Genomic DNA, 24,944 nt, shown 5'->3' with positions numbered 1-24,944 from the left:
TCTGTTGGAATACTGCAAGAATTAGTTTGTCTCAGAGATAGTACAAAGATGATCAACAAGAATGTATAGTATTTAGAATAGGGTGATTGTCTTTTAGGTTAATAATGAGCAAGTTGCTTCTATGTTTTCTGGAACTTTGCAGAATAAGTTGTGATCTCTGAAATATATCCAGTAGTGCTGTGGCTTTGTGAGGAGAGTTTTATCATGTCAGAACCTTGTCATTAATTAATAATGGAATTAGCCAGCTGATCAGCAATATAGCTGTACAAATTATGAGGTCATGTAAATTTCAACCTGCACAATTTAGCTGACTTGGAAGCTTTAGCTGTGGTACAGAATGTGTTAAATCATGGCCATAGACTGAAAATTGATGATTGGTTGTGAAACTAGTCTTGCCAAGGAGCATGGACAATGTAACCAATATGATTAGTTGTATGATTAATTGTAAGCAAGGTTATCCATCTGGAATGTTTAAGAAAACACATTATTTCATGGAATCTTGTTCACAGAAGCTCAGTGCCAGCATGAACTAGTAAAGGAATTGTATATCTGGAAACTCATAAGGTCTTAGATTTTATTCCACAATCTGCTGAGAAATACAAGAATAAAAATGGTTAATAAATGTTATTTTTCTACCTAGTTATAAGAGATGTAATGGTCATTTATGATATTACTGTTATATTACAAGGAATGAAATGTGACATTGTCACAATAAAGTATCAATGGTATGATAACAATTCTGATACTAATTGCACTACAGAAATAAATTCTAACAAGAAATGGTAGAAAATATTTAGTTGAAATAAAAACTTCTTAGATGTTCTCAATAATATATGTACAACTAACCTCAGCTGTCAGAGCTTGCTACATGTGGCCTGCTTCAGTACCTGGAATCACCTGTTTCATTTAGACTATGTGAAGGGCTGATCGCAATGGCCCTCCACTTTATGGAATTTGACAGCAAAGTCTCAGGTGAACAGGTCACAAACGGTGTGACATGGAGCCCCTGCTCTTGGAGAGCTCTGACATGCATTGACGGAAGGTAAAGCTGCAAGGGAATCTTTGTTTCTTTCTCTATGTTGTGCTGCTTTATCAGTCCTTAAGTACCTTTATCATTCAGATACTTAAGAAATTGCTAAAGGTGATATATTTTTAATCAAAATTAAGGAAATAACTGGACATTATTAAAACATCAAATAAAAGTTTTATTTTTAAATAACTAATATTCCCTTTTCATCAATAGGAAAATAAAGTCAAAATGACGATTATTGGAGCATTATCATGGAATTCAAACACATTCAAGCTTCTCCTTGCTGTGACAAATCAACATCCCTGGCCTTTTTCATCCTCGTTTCCATGAACAAGCACATGGAATTCTTGTTTCTGAGTCCTTATCAATCCTATTTAACCATTCTCCTAGTTATAGATCCTATCCCTTCTCTTGCCTCTCTTTCCTCATTCTTGTCATGTCAATAAACCTTAATCCTTTTTGCCCAAACCCCTTATAAATATGTAAATATAAAATTAAGACCAGAAAACAGTCACTTCCTGTACTTTGCTGATTTGAATCCCTGCACAATTCATGACTATGCCTTAAGTTTATTTTAGCCCTAAATGAAGCCCTAAACTCCCTCATACTTATTGTCTCCTCATTTCTGCTTCATCCTCTAAGATGTGGTCTCCTTACTGGAGGAAGGATATACTGGCTTTGGAGCCTTTACCCAGGAGGTTCACCAAGTTGATTCCAGAGATGATGGGGTTAGACAATGAGAAGAGATTGAGGTGCCTGGGACTGTACTTGCTGGAATTCAGAAGGATGAGAGGAGATCTTATAGAAAGATAAAATTATGGAAGGGATAGACAAGACAGAGGCAGGAAAGTTGTTTCCACTGGTAAGTGAGACTAGAACTCGGGGACATAGCCTCAAGATTCAGGGGAGTAAATTTAGGGTGGAGATAAGGAGGAATTGTTTTTCCCAAAGGGTGGTGGATCTGTCGAATTCTCTGCCCAATGAAGCAGTGGAGGCTACCTCAGTAAGTATATTTAAGACAAGGTTGGATAGATTTTTGTATAGTAGGGGAATTAAGGGTTATGGGGAAAAAGCAAGTAGGTGGAAATGAGTCCACGGTCAGATCAGCTATGATCTTATTGAATGGTGAAGCAGGCTTGACAGGCCAGATGGCTTAGCCCTGCTGCTATTTGTTATGTTCTCATCCCCTTGGAACTTGGTCCTCATTATGTCTTTATCTGTTCTCTTGTCTTATTGAACACAAGTACCAATTTTTTGATTGAGAATTTTCCTGCATATTCCTTTCACTTGGCATATTTTATTATGTAATAGGTGATACAGACTTGCAAATATGTGTCATGATTCAAGCTTGATAGACATGTTATGTTTGATTATATGACAGGAAGTGAAATTGTAAAGGCAGTTGAAGCCCACAAAAAGAATACAGTTCAAAATAGACAGTTTTGAAGAGGTGCAGTGTGAGATAATCTAATAAAGACTGACAGCATCAACAGAATTAGATTGAGCAATTATGATGGTTGTTATAACAGTGAGAAAGGAGGAATAAGGGCCATAGAGGCATACATTTTTGAAGTCAACTAAATTGCTAACATAGTATTACGTGAAAGAGTTAATGTTTACAGGTGTAGAAGTTGAAGAAGCAGTTCCCAGTGTACAAACGTTTGTAGATGTGGTGAAGAACTGGAACTGGATAACAACCATTTCACCAGGAGCTGTAACTAGAAACAGCAAACATGAAATGATTGAAAGAGGACTAATTCAGAATGAAAAGTATCATCGAGGATTTTCCATCTCTTAACAAAATCTTCCATCTCTCACATTGCTCCAAAAGGTTTCAACAGCAATAGTGAAGATCCTAAAGCTCACAACCAATGTGGGCATCTATCAGCAGATGTTTTCCAACTTTCAACATGAAAGTAAGTTTTCACAGAGGTAGGTTAAATTTGTAGCTTCTTCAAATCTTGGGTTTCTGAAGATTACAAAGTAAATGTTTATTGCCTCGTGTAGATTTAGCATTAAGTCTCATCACCAACCAGCCCCTAAATTTTCCTTCTGAGCAGTTAATTTCAAAATATACTCTGGGCTGCGAAGTCAATGATCTTGGATAATGAAAGTTACTAATGCTGAAAAATGAATAAACCACCTTATTTTCAAAGCACAACCAGCAGCAGTTCTGAGTTGAATAGGAAATTAGTCAGTCTCCCCAGCTGAAATACATTATGTAAATTGCCTAACAGAATAACTTATACTTCCAGCTCTGTGCTCACTGAAAGTGCCACAAATGTTTCTTTATAATTCACAAATAATTAGAAGGAAAATTCTGACATACAACAACAATGACTGGATCGTACATGAGGCGGGCAGCTTATTTAGCAAATTAGAAATGTACTGCTTGTGGTTTAATATGCTTAATCAGAGACTACAAAGTTGTATTTCTGTGAGAAATAATTTTCAAAATTCAAGCTCCATCATTGGCAGGAAGGATCATTAAATTTTGTCCATATTTATTGTAAAAAGCCAAGTCCTGTTACCGTAGAGATCATAAAATGTTGGAAATATGAAGTAAAGAATTTGGTCCGTTCCATGCCAGTTGAGATGTCTTTCTACACTAATGCTATTTACCTGTATAAGGGCCATATCCCCCTATGTCTTTGTAACCAAATCATCTGTTCAAATGTTTTTTTAAATGTTGTAATTGTATCTGCATGCACCACCTCCTCTGGCAACAAAGGATAGATCTTTACATTTTTAATTATGGATATAAATATATGCAGAGTAAAATGATTAAGAAATTACATTTGGTGCTGTGGTATCAAAAATTGTTGTTGTAAATACCCATTCTATTTATGTTCTATGTGTGGGTGCTTTAGAAACAGGAAACCTACAGCACAATACAGGCCCTTCAGCCCACAAAGCAGTGCTGAACATGTCCTTACCTTAGAAATTACCTAGGGTTACCGATAGCCCTCTATTTTTCTAAGCTCCATTTACCTGTCCAGGAGTCTCCTAAAAGACCCTATCATATCCGCCTCCACCACCATCGCTGGCAACCCATTCCACACACTTACCACTCAGAGTAAAAAAAAAACTTACCCCTGACATCTCCTCTGTACCTACTTCCAAGCACCTTAAAACTGTGCCCTCTCATGCTAGCCATTTCAGTCCTGGGAAAAAGCTTCTGACTATTCACATGATCAATGCCTCTCATCATCTTATACACCTATATCAGGTCACCTCTCATCCTCCGTCACCCCAAAAAAGGTTGAATTCACTTAACCTATTCTCATAAGGCATGCTCTCCAGTAAAGGCAACGTCCTTGTAAATCTCCTCTGCACCCTTTCTATGGTTTCCACATCCTTCCTATAGTGAGACAACCAGAACTGAGCACAGTACTCCAAGTGGGGTCTGACCGGAGTCCTATATTGCTGCAACATTACCTCTCGGCTCCTAAACTCAATCCCATGATTGATGAAGGCCAATACACCGTATGCTTTCTTAACCACAGAGTCAACCTACGCAGCCGCTTTGTGTGTCCTATGGACATGGACCCCAAGATTCCTCTGATCCTCCACACTGCCAGAAGTCTTACCATTAATGTTATATTCTGCCATCGTATTGACCTACCAGAATGAACCACCTCACACTTATCTGGGTTGAACTTCATCTGCCACTTCTCAGCCCAGTTTTGCATCCTATCAATGTCCCACTGTAACGTCTGACAGCCCTCCACACTATCCACAACACCTCCAACCTTTGTGTCCCAACAAATTTACTAACCCATCCCTCCACTTCCTCATCCAGGTCATTGATAATAATCATGAAGAGTAGGAGTCCCAGAACAGATCCCTGAGGGACACCACTGGTGACCGACCTCCATGCAGAACATGACCCCTCTACAACCATTCTTTGCCTTCTGTGGGCAAGCCAGTTCTGGATCCACAAAGCAATGTCCCCTTGGATCCCATGCCTCATTACATTCTCAATCAACCTTGTCAAGTGCCTTGCTGAAATTCATATACACTACATCCACTGCTCTACCTTTAATATGTAGAACATAGAATAGTACAGCACAGTACAGGCCCTTCGGCCCACAATGTGGTGCTGACCCTCAAGCCCTGCCTCCCATATAAACCCCCACCTTAATTTCCTCCATATACCTGTCTAGTAGTCTCTTAAACTTCGCTAGTGTATCTGCCTCCACCACTGACTCGGGCAGTGCATTCCACACACCAACCACTGAGTAAAAAACCTTCCTCTAATATCCCCCTTGAACTTCCCACCCCTTACCTTAAAGCCATGTCCTCTTGTATTGAGCAGTGGTGACCTGGGTGAAGAGGCACTGGCTATCCACTTTATCTATTCCTATTATCTTGTACACCTCTATCATGTCTTCTCTCATCCTCCTTCTCTCCAAAGAGTGAAGCCCTAGCTCCCTTAATCTCTGATCATAATCCATACTTTCTAAAACCAGGCAGCATCCTGGTAGATCTCCTCTGTACCCTTTCCAATGCTTCCACATCCTTCCTATAGTGAGGTGACCAGAACTGGACACAATACTCCAAGTGTGGCCTAACCAGAGTTTTATAGAACTGCATCATTACATCGTGACTCTTAAACTCTATCCCTCAACTTATGAAAGCTTTTCAGGGATCTCTAGACATGTACCCTGAGATCCCTCTGCTCCTCCACATGACCAAGTATCCTGCCATTTACTTTGTACTCTGCCTTGGAGTTTGTCCTTCCAAAGTGTACCACCTCACACTTCTGCGGGTTGAACTCCATCTGCCACTTCTCAGCCCACTTCTGCATCCTATCAATGTCTCTCTGCAATCTTTGACAATCCTCTACACCAGCTACAACATCAACTTTTGTGTCATCTGCAAACTTGCCAACCCACCCTTCTACCCCGACATCCAGGTCGTTAATAAAAATCACGAAAAGTAGAGGTCCCAGAACAGATCCTTGTGGGACACCACTAGTCACAATCCTCCAATCTGAATGTCTTCCACAGGCAGCCAATTCTGAATCCACCTGGCCAAACTTCCCTGGATCCCATGCCTTCTAACTTTCTGAATAAGCCTACCGTGTGGAACCTTGTCAAATGCCTTACTAAAATCCATATAGATCACATCCACTGCACTACCCTCATCTATATCCCTGGTCACCTCCTCAAAGAACTCTATCAGGCTTGTTAGACACGATCTGCCCTTCACAAAGCCATGCTGACTGTCACTGATCAGACCATGATTCTCTAAATGCCTATAGATCCTATCTCTAAATCTTTTCCAACAGCTTTCCCACCACAGACACAAGGCTCACTGGTCTATAATTACCCCAACTATCCCTACTACCTTTTTTGAACAAGGGGACAACATTCGCCTCCCTCCAATCCTCTGGTACCATTCCTGTGGACAATGACAAAGATCCTAGCCAGAGGCTCAGCAATCTCTTCTCTCGCCTCATGGTGCAGCCTGGGGAATATTCCATCAGGCCCCGGGGACTTATCCATCCTAATGTATTTTAACAACTCCAACACCTCCTCTCCCTTAATATCAACATACTCCAGGACATCAACCTCACTCATTGTCCTCACTATCAAGTTCCCTCTCATTGGTGAATACCAAAGAAGTATTCATTGAAGACCTTGCTCACTTCCACAGCCTCCAGGCACATCTTCCCACCTTTATCTCCAATCGGTTCTACCTTCACTCCTGTCATCCTTTTTTTCCTTCACATAATTGAAGAATGCCTTGGGGTTTTCCTTTACCCTAGTCACCAAGGCCTTCTCATGCCCCCTTCTTAAGCTCCTTTCTTGCTTCCCTATATTCCTCAATAGACCCAACTGATCCTTGCTTCCTAAACCTCAAGTATGCTGCCTTCTTCCACCTGACTAGATTTTCCACCTCACTTGTCACCCATGGTTCCTTCACCCTACCATTCTTTATACTCCTCACCAGGACAAATTTATCCCTAACATCCCGCAAGAGATCTCTAAACATCGACCACATGTCCATAGTACATTTCCCTGCAAAAACATCATCCCAATTCACACCCACAAGTTCTAGCCTTATAGCCTCATAATTTGCCTTTCCCCAATTAAAAATTTTCCTGTCCTCTGATTCTATCCTTTTCCATGATAATGCTGAAGGCCAGGGAGCGGTGGTCACTGTCCCCCAGATGCTCACCCACTGAGTGATCTGTGACCTGACCAGGTTCATTACCTAGTACTAGATCTAGTATGGCATTCCCCCTGGTCGGCCTGTCCACATACTGACAGGAATCCATCCTGGCCACACTTAACTAACTCTGCCCCATCTAAACCGTTGGAACTAATCAGGTGCCAATCAATATTAGGGAAGTTAAAGTCACCCATGATAACAACCCTGTTAGTTTTGCACCTTTCCAAAATCTGCCTCCCAATCTGCTCCTCTGTATCTCTGCTGCTACCAGGGGGCCTATAGAATACCCCTAATAGAGTAACTGCTCCCTTCCTGTTCCTGACTTCCACCCATACTGACTCAAAAGAGGATCTTGCTACATTACCCACCCTTTCTGTAGCTGTAATAGTATCCCAGACCAGTAATGTCACCCCTCCTCCCCTTTTTCCGCCCTCTCTATTCCTTTTAAAGCACTGAAATCCAGGAATTGAGAATCCATTACTGCCCTGGTGCCAGCCAAGTCTCTGTAATGGCAAATACATCATAATTCCATGTATGTATCCAAGCTCTCAGTTCATCACTTTTGTTTCTGATGCTTCTTGCATTGAGGTACACACATTTAGTCACATCCTCAAAAAAATCAATCAGGCTCATAAGTCGTAAGGCATGACCTGCCTTTCATAAAGCCATGCTGAGTATTCTTAATCATTTTCTGCCTCTCCAAATGTTCATAAATCCTGCCTCTCAGGATCTTCTCCATCAACTTACCAACCACTGAAGAAAGACTCACTGGTCTATAATTTCCTGGGCTATCTCTACTCCCTTTCTTGAATAATGGAACAACATCTGCAACCCTCCAATCCTCCGGAACTTCTCCCATCCCCACTGATGATGCAAAGATCACCAGAGGCTCAGCAATCTTGAACCAAATTTGCACAGCTATGTTGAACTATTCACCTGCTTAGACTTTATGCTCATCCATGTAAGGCAGCATACAAGAGATCATGTACATACATAATTAACATCCATTGGAAATATGTAGAGAACATAAGAAAGAAGCTGAAACTGCCTATGTTTTCCATCATGCATGTGCTGTCATAAAATATCTCTTTGCTGATGTTTTAATGGGACTCCTCTTTCTGGTACTTAACTTCATTTCCCTAGAATGCACAATGACAGTTGGATTTAATGCTGATTTGATCCTAATATGAGCTTTGATCAGCGACCATTCTGGACATCGGAAGTTTGGAGAGGAGGGGACTTCAATCAGTTCCTCTGCTCGAGGATAAAAGACAGCGGGGATCGCTACAGTGAAAAAGAGCTTTGACCAGCAACCAATCAGCTTTTGGGATTGATTAGCAAGAGCAAATTAAAGGAAAGCAGGGGTAAGCACAGCTGCCATCATCTGAGTGGACATAGTTAGAGTGGTGATCTTGAGTCCTTAGCTCTTCGAGGCCTCAGTGAAGAGAGGTTTCAGTCAGAGAAAGCAAAGGAAAAAAATAACCTTTTTTTTCTTTCTCTTCTTTCTATCTGCTCAGCTAGGACAGTAGAGGTGTCAGGCAGGATAGTGAAATGCTCCTCTTGTGGGATGTGGGAGGACAGACAGACCACCAGTGTCCCTGATGACTACAAGTGTGAGAAGTGCAGCCAGCAGCAGCTTCTAACAGATGTGTTGGAGCTGAAAGTGTATGAACTCCAGATCATTCAGGAGGCTGAGGGGATGACAGATAGGAATAGGATATATAGAGGTAATTACCCCCAAGGTGCGGACACAGGAAACTGAGTGACAGTCAGGAAGGGGAAGGGGGTTAAGGAGTCAGTGCAGAGTATCCCTGTGGCCATTCCCCTCAAGCAACAGGTACATTGCTCTGGATACTGAGTGATTGACTTAACAGAAGAAAGTCAGTGGTCAGGTCTCTTCCAGAGTCTGCCTCAGACCGGAAGGGGAAGAAGAGGCACGCTGTGGTGATAGGAGCTTTGTTAGTTAGGGGAACGGACAGGAGGCTCTGTCGGTGAGAATGAGTCTCCCGGATGGTATGTTGCCTCATGGGTGCCAGGCTGTGGGATATCTTGGATCGAGTCCTCAGCATTCTTAAATGGGAGGATGAACAGCCAGAATAGATGGTCCACGTAGGGTCGAGTGACAAGGTTCTGTATAGGGAGTTAGGTGCCAAGTTAAAGGCAGGCCTCCAGGGTTGTGATATCAGCATTGCTACCCTTGCCACATGCTTGAGGCCAGAACAAGAAAGATTCTACAGTTAACATGCAGCTAAGGAATTGGTGTAGGAGGGAGGGCGGGCATAAGAATTTGGGATCATTGGGCTCTCTTCCAGGGAAGGTGGGACCTGTACAGAAGGGACAGCGTGCACCTGAACTAGAGCGAGATTAATATCTGAGTGGGAAAGTTTGTTAATGTTGAATGGTGGAGTTTAAACTAGAGTTGCAGGGGGATTGGAACTAGAGCAGCATCAGTGCAGTTAGTGGAAGGCAGATATTGATAGGACCTCAGAAAAAGTTAGGAATCAAAATGTTGAGCATAGCACTACTAGTGTTCTAAGCTGCATATTTTCAAAGCAAAAGTTATCATAGCTTAGGTGAATGATAGTGCTGGAGATGAGGCAGCTGGTTTACAAACAGAGGCAATGTGTAGTGAGGAGAGGCTGTTGAAAGGGCAAAATTGCAGTCAACAGGATAAGTTGCAATGTAAAAGGTGTACAAAATCAAAAAGGGTGAATACAGGACTGAAAGTGTTGTATTTGAATGTGCACAGAATACAGAATAAGGTAGATGAACTTACAGCACAGTTACAGGTTGTGAGGTATGTTGTAGGCATCACTAAATCATGGCTGAAAGATTATCACAGCTGGGAGCTTAATGTTTAAGGATACACATTGTATCGAAAGGACTGACAGGAAGGCAGAGGGGGGTGGCATTGGTAAAAAATGAAATAAAATCATTAGCAAGAGGTGACATAGGGTCTGAAGATGTCAGATCATTGTGGATAGAGCTAAGGAAATGAAAGGGTAAAAAGACACTGATGGGAGGTGTCTATAGACCCTCAAACAGTAGTAAGGACATGTCCTACAAATTACAATGGGAGATACAAAATGCATGCTAGAAGGGCAATATTCCGATAGTTATGAGGGACTTCAATATGCAGGTAGATTAGGAAAGTCAGGTTGGTGCTGGATTACTGGAGGGGATTTTCTAGAGTGGCAGCAACATGGCTTTTTAGAGCATCTCACATCTGAGCATTGTCAGTTCCATCACGGGCCTAATGTGGTACAGAGAGATCATTCAGTTTCTGGAAACCTACAGGAAATCAATCAAAAATAGCTCCCAACTGAAGGACAACTCACATTTAAAAGAGCAGTTGAAATTATTGCATCAAGAGCAGCCAGAAACACAATTGAGTCACAGGCAGGAATGAAAGTGAGCGCGAACAAAACTGCAATGCCCAAAGAGAAGTGTGCTGTGGTAAACCATATATTATATATGTTGTAACTGGGTTACCTGTCTGGACACGCCCCTCTGCTGACGGTTCCTGTGCCTCCTCCCACAGACCCCTGAATAAAGGCAATTGTGCCACTACTCCTCCTCTCAGTCCAGGGCAGATACTCAGCATGATCGAGATCACATTTTACTAATAAACACCTTTCAGTATTTACTCTACTTCCAGTCTTTGAGTAATTGATAGTGCATCACATGCATGGCTGAAAAAGAGTTTTACTGTTGTGGTAGGGGCTCATGTACACATCACCGCAAGTTCAAAGGAGAAAATTGCAGAAAATGCAACAAAGTAGGAAAAATACAAAGAGTATGTCAAAATGCTACAAAGGGAAGAAAAAAAAGACAAGCTGAGTTTCAAAAACTCTAATTTGCATGTTTTTGATGAAAAATACAAGGATGAGAGTGAGACAAGACTGAGTAGCCTTGAGATTTATAATGTGAAAACTAAAAACAGACAAGCTATATAGCTTACACCAGAAGTAAATGGCAAATTAATTAAAATAGAATTGGACACTGGCTTAGCTGTTATAGTTATTCCACAAAAGGAGTTTGAATGGCACTTCAAAGATACTGAAATTCAGCCTGCTGAATTTATACTGGAGAAAAGATAACTCCTATGGGAATGACATCTGTAACAGTGAAATACAACAGCCAACAATCCACATTGAGCATACAGGAGATAAAAACAGGAGGCCGACATTGTGGGGATGTTAGTGGCTGAGACAACTACAACTTGATTGAAGATCCATCGACCATTGGCATGCCACGTCCAGTGCAACAGAGTCAGTTGAAAGTGAATTAAGAAAGTTACTAGATGATGCCACAGTGCGGTTCAAAGATGGCACTGGAAAACTCAACACTATTTTACCCTTGATATATTTAAGTTAAATTGACACACCCAGGTTTTACAAAGCTCATCTGGTTCCTGTTACCATCTGTGATAAAGTAGGCAGTGAGCTAGATCACATGCAGGCTGAAGGAAGTCTTTACAAGGTTGTGTGGAGCCCATGGGTAACACCAGTTGTCCCAGTAGCCAAGAGGAATGGATCTGTCAGGATCTGCGGTGATTTAAAGGTCAGCATCAACTCAGTATTGAAAATGGATCAGTACCCTCTGCCCAGGATAGAGGATACCTTTGCAAACCATTCTGGAAAGAAGCACTTCAGCAAAATGGACAGCTGAGCCTACCTGCAGATAGAGCTGGAAGAAGAGTTCAAAGTGTTTCTACCATAAACACTCACAAAGGGCTTATCACTGTAATAGGCTTATTTTTGGAGTAGCGTCTGCTCCTGCATTCTGGTGGGATGATATGGACCAGGTGCTACGAGGCTGCCCAGGCACTCAGTGTTACCTGGATATCATTATTACTGGTGAGGATAACAAGGAACATCTCCAAAATCTCAAGACAGTGTTAAAACGGTTAGACAATATGGGTTTGGAGACCAATGCAATAAGTGTCAACTCTTTAAACCAAGCATCACCTGTTGTGGTCACAGCATTGACACAAAAGATTTACACAAGTGTGCTAAGAAACTTCATGCAGTGGTGGATGTTCCAAGGCCAAAGGATGTGTTACATTTGCAGTTCCTTTTAGGATTTGTTAATTACTATAAGAGGTTCCTGCCAAACTTGACTAATGTGCTCCATCGCTTGAAATTATTACTACAGATCGGGAAGAAATGGCAATGGACAGAGCAGTGTGAGGTGGCTTTCCAGAAGGTAAAGGAAGTGGTGACATCAGACATTGTACTCACACATTGTGATTCACATCATCCAGTGAAGCTTGCCTGTGTAGCCTTGCTTTATGGTATAGATGCAGTCATATCACATATTCTAAGTGATGGAAGTGAACACCCCATAACCTTTACGTTATGTTCCCTTACCGCTGCAGAAAAAAAATTAAGCACAGATTGACAGATGCCTTGAGTCTGGTTTGGGGTGTAAAATGTTTCAACCAGTACTCGCATGAGAGATAGTTTAACCTTCTTACTGATCAATCATTAGTGTCCATTTTCAATCCACAGAAGGGTGTTCCACTGACAGCAGCTGTATGAATGCAAAGATGGGCTCAGTTTCTTGGACACAATTATAAAGTCGAGTTCAACAGGACAACTAATAATAGAAATGCTTATGGAATGTCTGGTTCACCTTTAGAAAAGGAAATAACTGGTGGTTCAGCAGATCGAACAGCTTGCTATGTTCTCTTTGAATGCCAGCATATCCAGAAGATGTCAGGAGCAGCATCTCTCCATCTTCGTGAGTGGCCTGCACTGCCCTTGCAGTGGATTCATGTGGATTTTGCCAGACCATTCATGGGCAGAAATGTCTTGTTAGTGGTGGATGCAGCTGCAAAGTGGCCAGAAGTGTTCTGAATAGCCTCCACTACAGCCTCACGTTGTTAATGAGTTGAGAAGCCTCTTCACAAGTGCTGGTGTTCCAAACAATGACAATAGACCACAGTTTGTTGTGAAACCGTTCAATTCATTCCTGAAGATAAATGGAATAAGACATTATATCTGCACTATACCACCCAGCTACAAGTCGCTTGGTGTAAAGTTTTGTCTAGAATCTAAAGAATGCACTGTGGTGTCATCAGAACACACTTCACTAACACTGACTCAGAAGCCTGACGATCTTCTCTTAGCATCTCTCAATGCAGAACACTGCGCAACCAACAACTCACTAGCTATGCTGTTTCTGGGTCATTCCTAGCAATCACGCTGGGATCTTCTCAAACCCAACCTCAGAAGGAGTACACAGGACAAACAGTTGAGACACGTTGAAGGCTCCTCAAACAAGAAGTTTGATGCTTCATTCTTGGACAAATGGTCCTGGTGACAGACTACAGAGGTGATCAAAAGTGGGTACTTGGAAGATTAAAGACAGAGTTGGACTGTTCTACACTGTGGAGATTGCAAATTATGTCATCTGGAGATGACACATTGATCAGTTGAGGAGAGCAGAGTCAATTATTAGAGAAGAAAGGTATCCAGAGCTATTAGAACTACTTCCTGCAGTCCCAGAGTCAACTCTTGCAATATTAAGTAACATTGTAAAAGTATTGTTCAATTAAGCATTCTTTGTTGTTTACATAATTCACTATGTGTTATATGCATGAGGTACCTGATTGGCATATATCATTATGCCATCGTGTCATAGAGCCATAGGAAAATACAGTGCAGAAATGGGCCATTCGGTCCATCTAGTCTATGGAAAACCATTTGAACTGCCTACTTCCATATGTGCGCACCTTGCTAAAGTTAAACGAGAACAAGTACACATATCCCAGACTCCTGTTTTCTTTCCTCGATTAGGTAATGGATTTACAAAGCACAGCAAATTGGTCATTTGACTTCAGAAATGGCTTGTCCATAGAAAGCAGGGTTATGGTTGCAAGGACTTATTCTAGCTGGAGGCCTGTGATTAATGGTGTTCCACAAGGTCCTGTAATGAGAGCTCTGCTGTTTGCAATGTTTATAAATGATCTGGATGAAAATTTTAATATACAAGTTTATAAGTTTTCAGGTAATACAAAGATTGATGGCATCGTGGATAACATAGAAGACTGGAAAAGATTACAACAAAATATAGACCAGTTGCAGATCCGAGCAGAGGAATGGCAGATGGAGTTTAAACCAGACAAATGTGAAGTGTTGCACCTTGGTAGGTCAAGCGCAAAGGGACAATACGCTGCTATGGGCAAGACCCTTAACACTATTGATGAGAAGAGAGCTTGGGTTCCAAGCTCATAGCTACCTGAAAGTGGCTATGGAGTTTGATATGGTGGCCAAGGCACATGTCATGCTTGCCTTTTTTAGTCTAGGCATGCAGTTCAAAATTCACAACGTTATGTTGTAGTTTTATAACACTCTAATAAGGACTCAGACTCAGACTCCAGAACTAGGCAAAGACATGACATGGCCTTGGGAGAAAGGACAGGAACACAGAGCCTTGGACTTGAGAGACAGGAACACAGGGACATGGAACACAGAGCCAGGACACCTCCTTGGGAACAGGACTTAGGGCCATGACTCATACACAGAACACAGTGCAGGGACCCCTCCTTGGGGTCAGGGCTCTACCCAGACTGCTGAACACAACAAGACAGTTCCCAACACTAGGTAGCAGCAAACAGTCAGACCTACCTAGCAAAGGCATGGACATAGAGACAGTTCAAAACAACAATAGACAGTTCCTTACCTAGACACAGCAAGGGTCCAGTCTTGCTCCAGCAGTAGAACTTGACACAGGCTCCAGAAGGAAGGGGAAGGGAACAGCCCAGCCTCAGGGTAACAGCAAAGCCAGCCTGACATACCCCACAGAGGCAAGGACAAGATACTGACAAGACAAACCAGCCACCACACTTAGACCCAGGGCCAGTTATATTCCCAGCCCCAAAACGAGCATCAGGTGCCTATGATTAACCCCAACTAAAACAAGGGACAGCCGGAAGACCTGGAGTCCGGAGTCCACGGACTGGACAGTGAACCGGAACGCAGACTTCACGGACCGGGCCATGACAATAAGATTATGTGAGGCATAGAAGGAGCAGACAGACAGCCCATTTTCCAAGGATTGACATGCCTAATACCAGAGGACATACATTTAAGGTGAGAGGGGCTAATATTGAAGGAGATGTGAGAGTCAAGTTTTGTTACTCAGAGAGTCATGGGTGTCTGGAATTCATGGTCTGGGGTGGAGGTAGAGGCAGATACTTTGGGGACTTCTAAGAGACATTTAGATAGGCACATGAATGTGAGAAAAATGGAGGGATATGGACATTGTGTAGGCAGTAGGGACTAGTTCAAGTGGCTTTTATGAATAATATTTGGTTCGTCACTACATTGTGGTCCAAAGGTTTTGTTCCTGTGCTGTGCTGTTCTGTGTTCTACCTAAAACCACCAGTTGGAATGAAATGGCTTTTATGTGCATTCATTGATCTTTTCCACATACGCCTTTAATTCTCTTTCAAAAAACTATTGAGCTGTTTTATTCCCCCTTAGGTTATAGAGTCAGAGAGGCTTATAGCATCATACATTGCAGAAACCAGCTGTTTTGGCCCACTATGTCCATGCTGAATATGTTTTCTCATTCTTCACTGTTTCCCAACTAAAATTCACTTGTAGATTAATTGCCAAGGCCTGGTCCAGCCACTGGCAATTGGCAGCTGGCTTTCAAGACACCAGCTTTTAGCAAGTACTAAGCAGATCTCACCTGTCATGATATGACATTCTGCTTACCGGTTAGTGAAAGAACTGCACTGTTATCATTATCAGGATGCTGAAATCTTTCTAATGAGCAGTGAGAAACAGCATGCAGCCTGCTTTGTAATTAATAAGCAGGAATCAATTGTTTAATGTTATATATGTTTTCAAGAGCAATCAAATTTATTTCAAGAGTTCACAGACTTGCAGTGAGGTATCTGAAATGAGATTTTACAATATTTAAAAGCTGGATGGGAGGCAAAGTGACTGTATTTGTTTAAATAGTAAGCTTCACAGTTAGTATCGAAATCAGGGAATACTTCATCTTTCTCGGAATAAGAAATATCTAGAATAGATTGCCAGACAAGGAAACTGTGGAGATGAATCTCAAATAATCGCAGAACCAATTGATGCATTGTGCAGGCTTCAGGACATTTCCAGACGGGTGAACAAATATATTACAAATTGCCTTTATCATCCTTTGTTATCTTGTGTTCTTGTGATTGAAAAGGATACGTCAGCCCCCAATGTTTGCAGATATCCGATGGGAACATTGACTCAAAATGATTCTTTCTGCATGGCTCTGGGTCTGCTCCCCTCACCGGAGAACAACGAACAACCCCAGTATGTCATCAGCCTTTCATGTGTTTCTTCAGTACTGCTTCCTTACAGTTACTAGCAAAGTGTGCTGCAAATCAAGCTCCTTGTTTTCTTTGTCTGTAGTCTGAGGCGACCACCTATCTCACGCAATGCACGTACATGCCTGATTGCTCCTGCTCCAGCTCCAGCACCATTCCAATTTTATTGAAATCACAGACCTGGGGCTATATATATATTGATTGGAATTTTGTAAGCCATACTTCAAAAATTGTCACTTAATAGAAAATAGAAATCTACAGTACATTACAGGCCCTTCGGCCCACAATGTTGTGCCGACCATGTAACCTATTCTAGAAACTGACTAGAATCTTCTAACCGCACAGCCCTCTATTTTTCTAAGCTCCATGTACCTATCTACAAGTCTCTTAAAATGCCCTTTTGCATCCGCCGCTATCACCTTCACTGGCAGTGCATTCCACACATCCACCACTCTCTGGGTGAAAATCTTACGTCTGACATCCCCCTTGTACCTACTTCCAAGCACCTTAAAACTTTGCCCCCTCGTGATAGCTATTTCAGCCCTGGGAAAAAGCCTCTGGCTATCCACACGCTCAAAGATATTACATAAAGCTCCGACAAAATAAAATCTATCACATCGACTGTTTTTGTAAATGCACCACCCACGCGACTTGACTCCAGAATCAAAGATTGTTCAAATTTTTAAAAACAAACCAAACAAAATTTTAGAGCAAAAATGGAATAACTTCACAATTGTTGTCAACAATTATGAATAAATTATACATTTCCATTTTGCTATCCATTGAATACCAGAGGACAAACATGGAGATAGCTTTTTTTTTACAGTAGGTCTGTCATCCAAGTTAAACCATTGCAAGATCATGAAAACCTAATTCTACTTGTTTTTTAATATGTCAAGTGGGAAGCTTGTTAAATCACCATGTAAATGTCCTTTGATGCTACACACAAATATCCAGGATATACACAAAATACTGGAGAAGCTCGGCAGGCCAGGCAGCATCTTTGGAAAAGAGACCATAGATGAGACCCAAAATGTAAACTGCATTCTTTTCTATAGATGCTGCCTGGCCTGCTGAGTTCCTCCAGCATTTTGTTTGTGTTGCTCAGATTTCCAGCATCTGCAGATTTTCTCTTGTTTTTTATTCAGGATATATTTGAGGTTTTGAAGTGAGCCAAGGTTAGAGATGAGTGTTGGAGATAATGCTAAGGATACCAAGTTCACACCAGTGCTGTCCTTAACTTCTAAAGTCCAAACTTAATTGTGTAAGCGGGGTCACAGTGACTACTCGTTAAAATTTTAAGTTCTTCCCATGAACAGGTAAACCTGGAAAAAGATAATGAATTACTATTCAGAAACGGTGGCAGCTTTTGGTATCTCCAGAGTAAAAGATTTATCAAAATGCTCCACAGGAAAGTCACATAAAGGGAAATTAGTGTACATGATCAAAAGGTCAAAAGGTTAAAAGGTCAGCACAACATAGCAGGCCAAAGGGCCTGTACTCTGTCGTAATGTTCTATGTTCTAAAAGTTGTGTCTAAGAAAAAAAACAGAAAGAGCTGTGAGTCAATATTGATTGGATTAATTAGAGACAGATTTATGGATAATCTTAAAGGTAAGAAGAGAAGTAAAGAGTCAGAAAGGTTTAAGAAGGAACTTTCAGAGCTTAATGGCTTACCAGATGAAGGCACAGGCACCAGCAGTGCAGTGATTAAATTCAAGGATAATCAAGAGCCCACAATCAATATTATGCTTGAAGCCTTTCTCATCAGCCGAGTAATCTAGATAAAGGTGGATGGAATAAAATTTTAATTTAACATTGCTGTATCATATTAGTTAGGTTCCCTGGTGGTCTATTGGTTAGGATTTGAGACTTTCACTATCTTGGCTCCAGTTCAATTCCCGGTCAAGGAAGAGTGCTTGATACCGCATGGTAGTGAGGCAGCTACTGTAAAATTATTACAGCAACACCAACACGGTTTTAATTCTGCTGCTATCTATAGAGAGTTTGTACGTTCTACCCCAGACCCATGTGGATATTCGCCAGGCTCTCCAGTTTCCTCCCATATTCCAAAGACATACTCTTTAGTAGGTTCATTGGCCACAAGGGTGTAACTGGACAGCATGGGCTCTAGGCCAAAAGGGTCTGTTATTGTGTTGCATATCTAAATTTAAAAAGTAAAATAAAACATTAGCTTGTTCAAATGTTACTCTATCCTTAAAGAATAGAAGGGTCCTGCAAATTGATTATACAACAATAGCTTTTATTCCCTTGAATAAGAGAGATAGAGGGATTATTTAATCCATATCTTAAAACAGGATGTACTTGGGTGAGAAAATCCAGAACAATGCATTCTTGTCTGAAGATTAAATTAGACAGATTGGAATGAAGTCAGCAAATACTAAAAATAACTGTCCCTAAAAGGGGGTCCACTTGCTCAGCAGTGATTTCAAGATTCAGATTTTTTTTGGGGGTAAGAGTAAAAAGCAAAAGGAGCAAAGTCCAGGAATTAAATGGAGCACAAGTGGAGATCTAGTAATATAATTCATCACAACATCATACGAAGAAAAAGCAAGCTAATATTTCTGATTGACGACCTTTCAGCAGAGCTTTGTTCTCATAGCCTCGCACCTGAAGTGCTAGCTCTGTTCTTCCCATAGATTCAAACTGATTTGCTGAGTACTTATAGCATTTTCAGTTTTTGTTTTAGATTTCTAACATCTGCAATTTAAAAAAAAAATTTATAATCATGGGTATCCTAGTCATCTGTTCAAAGTGTCACAATTCAATTGTGTGATGACAAATACTCAGCTGGTATAGTAGTAGAGCTGGGAGAACTGCTGCCTTGCAGGTCCAGTGACCTGGATTAGATCCTGAGCTGTGACTCTGTCTACGTACACTTTGCATGTTCTTTCCACAACCGTACGTATTTCCTCTGGACGTATCAGTTTTCTCCTTCATCTCAAAATATGCAGGTTGATAAGTTAATTGACCATATAACTTACCCCTAGCGAGTAGGTGAGCATAGAATCTGGGGAAGGTTGATGGGCTATGTGGGGATACCATGGGTCAGCGTGGGATTTGTGTAAAACTGGCTGGTTGATGGGCTATGTGGGGATAGCATGGGTCAGGGTGGGATTTGTGTAAAACTGGCTGGTTGATGGTCGGTGGACATTCAGTAAGCCAAAGGCTATTTTCCACATTGTTTCTCTTTCTACACTTGCAGTTTGTCAAGCAAGGTGTGAATACTGAAAGAAAAATTTCAGCCGTCTATTGGCACAGTTGGGAAAGACCCTCATAATGTACATTTTCTCCTGTGAAACCTGGTCTTGTTCAGTTCAGTGTTCATTCATTTGTCCTTGTAATTCATAACCAGTATCTAATCTTCAGATAGCCTTGAGCTGGAAGACAACATAGGTGCTAGATATTGATTTGAGCCAATTAACTTGACCCACCTGAGCCCAAATTGCTTCACCTTTTTAAATGAAAATAACATCTTTCTCCAGCACAGTGTGCTCTGAATGACAAATAGTTTTCCTTCATGATTTCAAACCTGGTTTCAGGACTTGCCTGTGCTTTATCCTTAGATGACTTTTAGCAGTATAAGATGGAACAGTTTATGTAGTTTCATGTATTTATTTTAAACCTTCAATTTTGTGTATTTTGGAAGTGCATGACCTCAGACCTTCCTGTTAATAATTCAAGGATTTCAAACATGATTGTATGTTCTTTGTTAACTAATCATGCAGTACTTTTCTCTAGTCAATAAATGTAGCAACATTTCTGGTCAACTTACCTCAAAATGCATAACTTACACATGAAATTCCATTGCACTTCTGAAAGAAAGCCTGTTAGGGAGAGGCTATAGGGTGCCTTGACTAAGTTTACGTATGTTAAAACCTAATTTCTCAGTGATAAAATAATTGCAAATTTCATGATTAGGTTAGTGGTTATATTCCTCTGTTTTATTTCTTCTGATAACAGCTTCATTAATTTAATCCATTTTCTGCAATCTATCAGTATAATCAAAGCTATCATCCTTTACAACCATCACAGTAAGAATAAAAACAGATGGGGAAATTATGATGGGTTTTATCCACTGCTGTATCTAGTATTTGAACTTTAGCCAGAATGAATAAAGGGGTGAATTTCCACAAGAGTCTTCATGATCTATTGTAAAGCTGAGGAAAGATTTTTGGAAAAATATAGATACATCATTTGCACTCTTTTATCATTAATTTTAGTTAGCTTTAACTGAAGCAGCTGTGGCTATTCTAGAAAATACAGTAAATATATACACGTTTGTAGTTTATTATCTTATCGGGAAAGACTATTAAAAAACTGCAACAAGTCACAGAGAATCATTTACAGCAAGAAAATAAGAAGAGTTAATTAAGCTGGCGCTTTGAACACTGACATTACTACACTATGGAAAATGGATTCGTAGGACATTGTTTGCTTGCCAAAGGTGCAAAGAAACGTGCCCCAAGCAAGTTATAAAATTGAAATTTTCAGGCCCACTTACCAGTGTTACATGCTGTAATGTATTAAAATTCAAAATTATATCTATGAAAACAAATCATTGTGCAACTTTGTGGCTGACTGTTCACTTCCCAGTGGACTGAAGTACTCAAGTCTGTCCACTGGTACATGTAATGAACTTAATCAGTTCTGAGCTATGACTACATCTGGTACCCTCACTAGGGAACACTTCACCTGTCTTGCTCTGCTGAAGCACACCTCCTGTAAGCTAACGTACAAAACAGCACTGATGAAGGCCATGTTCATTTGCTTACATTCTTGATTGGATGCAGATAATAGTGCATGTATAACAATGAACAAAATGTTTAACAAAATCAAAAGGAATTTTTTTCCTTTGTTGTATTTACAAACAAAAAAGGACTATAATTTGGAGGAGAAAGCAGGACAAAGTGGCTAAATGATTTAATAGTTCAGTAGTTCCATTTAATGTTGAAAGGCCTCTATATAGTGGATGTGGAGAGGATGTTTCCTGTAGTGGGGGAAAGAATGAATGACAGTAAAATGTTAGAACCCAAAGCCCCCTTTCTCCCCTCCCCACAGACAAGCAGCAGCAAAGCATCTACCCTCACTACTTCCTCACTTATTTCAGGAGGAAGAATCAGCACCCACCACCCACCAAGTAAGCACCAGCAAAACACCCAAAGAGAGACCATAATCTGCAATTGAATAAAACCTAATTGTTCACCCAACAGAATCTTTCTCGCCTTAACAAGGGACAGAGAGGTGTTGCTCCTTTTCCGTGGTGACAGGGGAGAGCAACAAAGCAAAATAACTTGCTGATTACGATGTTACAGTCTGCTGAGTCGCTCTTATTCCAAGTTCTCTGACTCAATAATCAATAGCAAACTCTCCCTCACAATCAAAAGGAAAATAAAAAGAAAGAGAGAGAGGGAGAAAGAGAGAGAGGAGAGAGAGGGATGAGAGAGAGGAGAGAAAGGAGAGAGAGGAGAGAGTGGAGAGAGAGAGGAAAGAGAGAGAGGGAGAGAGAGAGGAGAGAGAAAGAGAGAGAGAGAGAGAAAGAGAGAGAGAGAGAAAGATCCTTAACAATAGATTTCAACATCTTCCTAACCACTGACACTAGACCAAATGGCTTATAATTTCCCTTCTCTGCCTCTCTCCCTTCTTGAAGAGTGGAGTGACATTTGCAATTTTTCAGTCCTCCAAAACCATGCCAGAATCAATTGATTCTTGAAAGACCATTACTATTGCCCCACAATCTCTTCCGCTACCTCTTTCAGAACACTGAAGAGTATACATTCTGGTCCAAGTGACTTATCCACCTTCAGACCTTCCTGCTTCCCAAGAACTTTCTTCCTAGTAATGGCAACTTGACACACTTCTGCCCGCTGACACTCTTGGACTTAACTCTTTTACACTTTATGTATTGAAGAAACTTTTGGTATACTCTTTAATGTTATTGGTTAGCTTACTTCATATTCTATTTTATCCTTCCTTATGGCTTTTTTTGTTGCCTTCTATTGGTTTTTAAAAGCTTCCCAATATTCTAATTTTCCACAAATTTTCACTCGATTATATGCCATCTCTTTAGCTTTTACATTAGCTTTGACTCTTCTTGTCAGCCATGGTTGTGTCACCCTACCTTTAGAATACTTCTTCCTGCGCCCTCTGAATTGCTCCCAGAAATTCCAGTCTTTGCTGCTCCGCTGTCACCCCGCTAGTGTTCCTTTCCAATCAATTTTGGCCAACTCCTCCTTCCTGCCTCTGTAATGCCCTTTACTCCACTGTAGTATTGATGCTTCTGACTTTAGTTGTCAATAAAGAATTGGAATAATAGAGACTTTGAGGTTAAGGAGGAAGTGTGTGAAGCATTGAAAATAGCAAAGAAAGTAAATATTAGCATCTATAAAGTAGATTCATTATGAGGTTCAAGTAAAACGATATCAGTTTTTTAAAGGAAACAAATGGGGAAGCAACAAAGGCTCTATATTGGAGCACAGACATGGTGCCAGAGGAATGGAAGTTAGCTAATGTGAAGCCATTCTCTTTTTTAAGAAAGGAGAAATAGATAAACCAGCTAGTTGGCAGTTGGCCTAAAACCTGTTGTGGGTAAATTACTGGTAATAATTCTGAGGAAAGCATGAAGTAGGATTTAGAGAGATAAACAATTTAATCAAGAACAGTCTGCATGGATTTATTTCAGGGAAGGAAAAGTCTGACTGACTTGATTATATATTTTGAAGATGTAATAACAAGTATCAATGAGGATAAAGCATGAATTATTTTAAGGCTTTTGATAATGTTCTGCATAGTAGCAGCATCTGCATAGCAGATAGATGTGGCTAGTAATAGCCCACTGGATTGAACAGAAAGCATTAGACCATAAGGCCATTAACCATAAGATATAAAAGCAGAATTAGGCATTTGGCCCGTCAAGTCAGCTCTGCCATTTATCATGGCTGGTCCATTTTTCTTCTCAGCCCCATTCTCCTGCCTTCTTTCTTCTAATGTAGGAGACTGCATTAAAATTTGCGCAGTAGAAAAAAGCAAGGGACAACAGTCAACAGGATTTTAGTGACTGGAGGGCTGTGTGCAGTAGTTTCCTTTACTTGTTGTGATAGGTATGAGAGTATTGAACTTAAATGAATGGGCAATAATTCAGAAATTTGCTAAGGATGGAAAAAGTCATTTGTTTAATGATAAGGTAAAGGGTTTTCAGCAGCAGGAAGATTTCAATGGACTGGTTAAATGGCCACAAATGTGGTAAGTGTACTCAATCGGAAGAAAAATGAGGTAATGATCTGGGAACAGCAAACAAATCAAGAGAAACGAAATAACAGACAGGATACAAAGCAATGGAAAGGAACAATGGAGACAAGTTTTGCAGTGGTGGTCCAATATAATCTTCCAATTAAAATAGGAGAATTCCCAAATGTGTAGCTTCATGGATGTTGAAGAACATACAGACTAAAGGAAGGCAAACAAGGGGATTTGAGGATAAATACCAAAAAGTGAACAAACCAGACACCAGAGGAATATAGATGCAGACAGAAATTTAAAAAGGAAATCAGAAAAACAAAAAAAAGTCCTGACAAGTAAAAGTCAATCAAAACCCCAAAGCCCTAAGTTTTGATGCAAGTTAACAGAACAGATGAATTATATGGTTAAGAAGGCAAATGTGACTCGTGTTTGATTGGCCAAAACACAACATAAAAGCAAGAAGATCATGCCAGAACTGTAACAATCTACAGCTAGAGTACTATTTGTTGTTCTGCACCTTTGAAATCTCCACTTATTTAACATTTAATTTTAAAATAAGCACCAAATCCACATTTTGTTTTATTTATTTGGTCTTCAAGATCATCACATAGGATTTTATTATTTGTTTGAAATTTAATTGAGATATTATTTTCAGTAAAATAAATATGATATATTCAGCAACTAGTGAAATAATTTAGAGTCAAAGATTCATAGGGGGTGTAACACAGAGCATTCCCTTCAGCCCATCAAATTTATGCCAACCATCAGCCACCCACTCTTATATTAATGAAATTAAGGTCTGTTAACTTACAATAAGATCTAGTAGATATAATGTTAACTCAGTTTTAGGCAAGTCTAAAAGCAATAGTTTTGGTAATAAAATTTTCAATTAAAGTTGAATAAAACTTGAGTGTGACAGCATTAGTAAAGAATTCTATCATAAGTACTCTCATGAGAACAATGTTACGCATACTGCCATGAATAATATACAATCTGCAATGCATAGATAGTAAAATCTCTTGTACTTTATTCATTCACAGGATGTGGACATTGGGGCCAATGTCAGTGTTCATTCCTAATTCCATGAACTGAGGTGGTAATCAGAAGTTAAGTACATTGGTGGACCCGGAGTCATAGACAGGCC

The sequence above is a fragment of the Mobula hypostoma genome, chromosome 1 (assembly GCF_963921235.1).
Source record: "Mobula hypostoma chromosome 1, sMobHyp1.1, whole genome shotgun sequence".
Classification (NCBI taxonomy): domain Eukaryota; kingdom Metazoa; phylum Chordata; class Chondrichthyes; order Myliobatiformes; family Myliobatidae; genus Mobula; species Mobula hypostoma.
The sequence above is the reverse complement of the archived record's forward strand: the minus strand, read 5'-3'. Positions refer to the sequence as shown.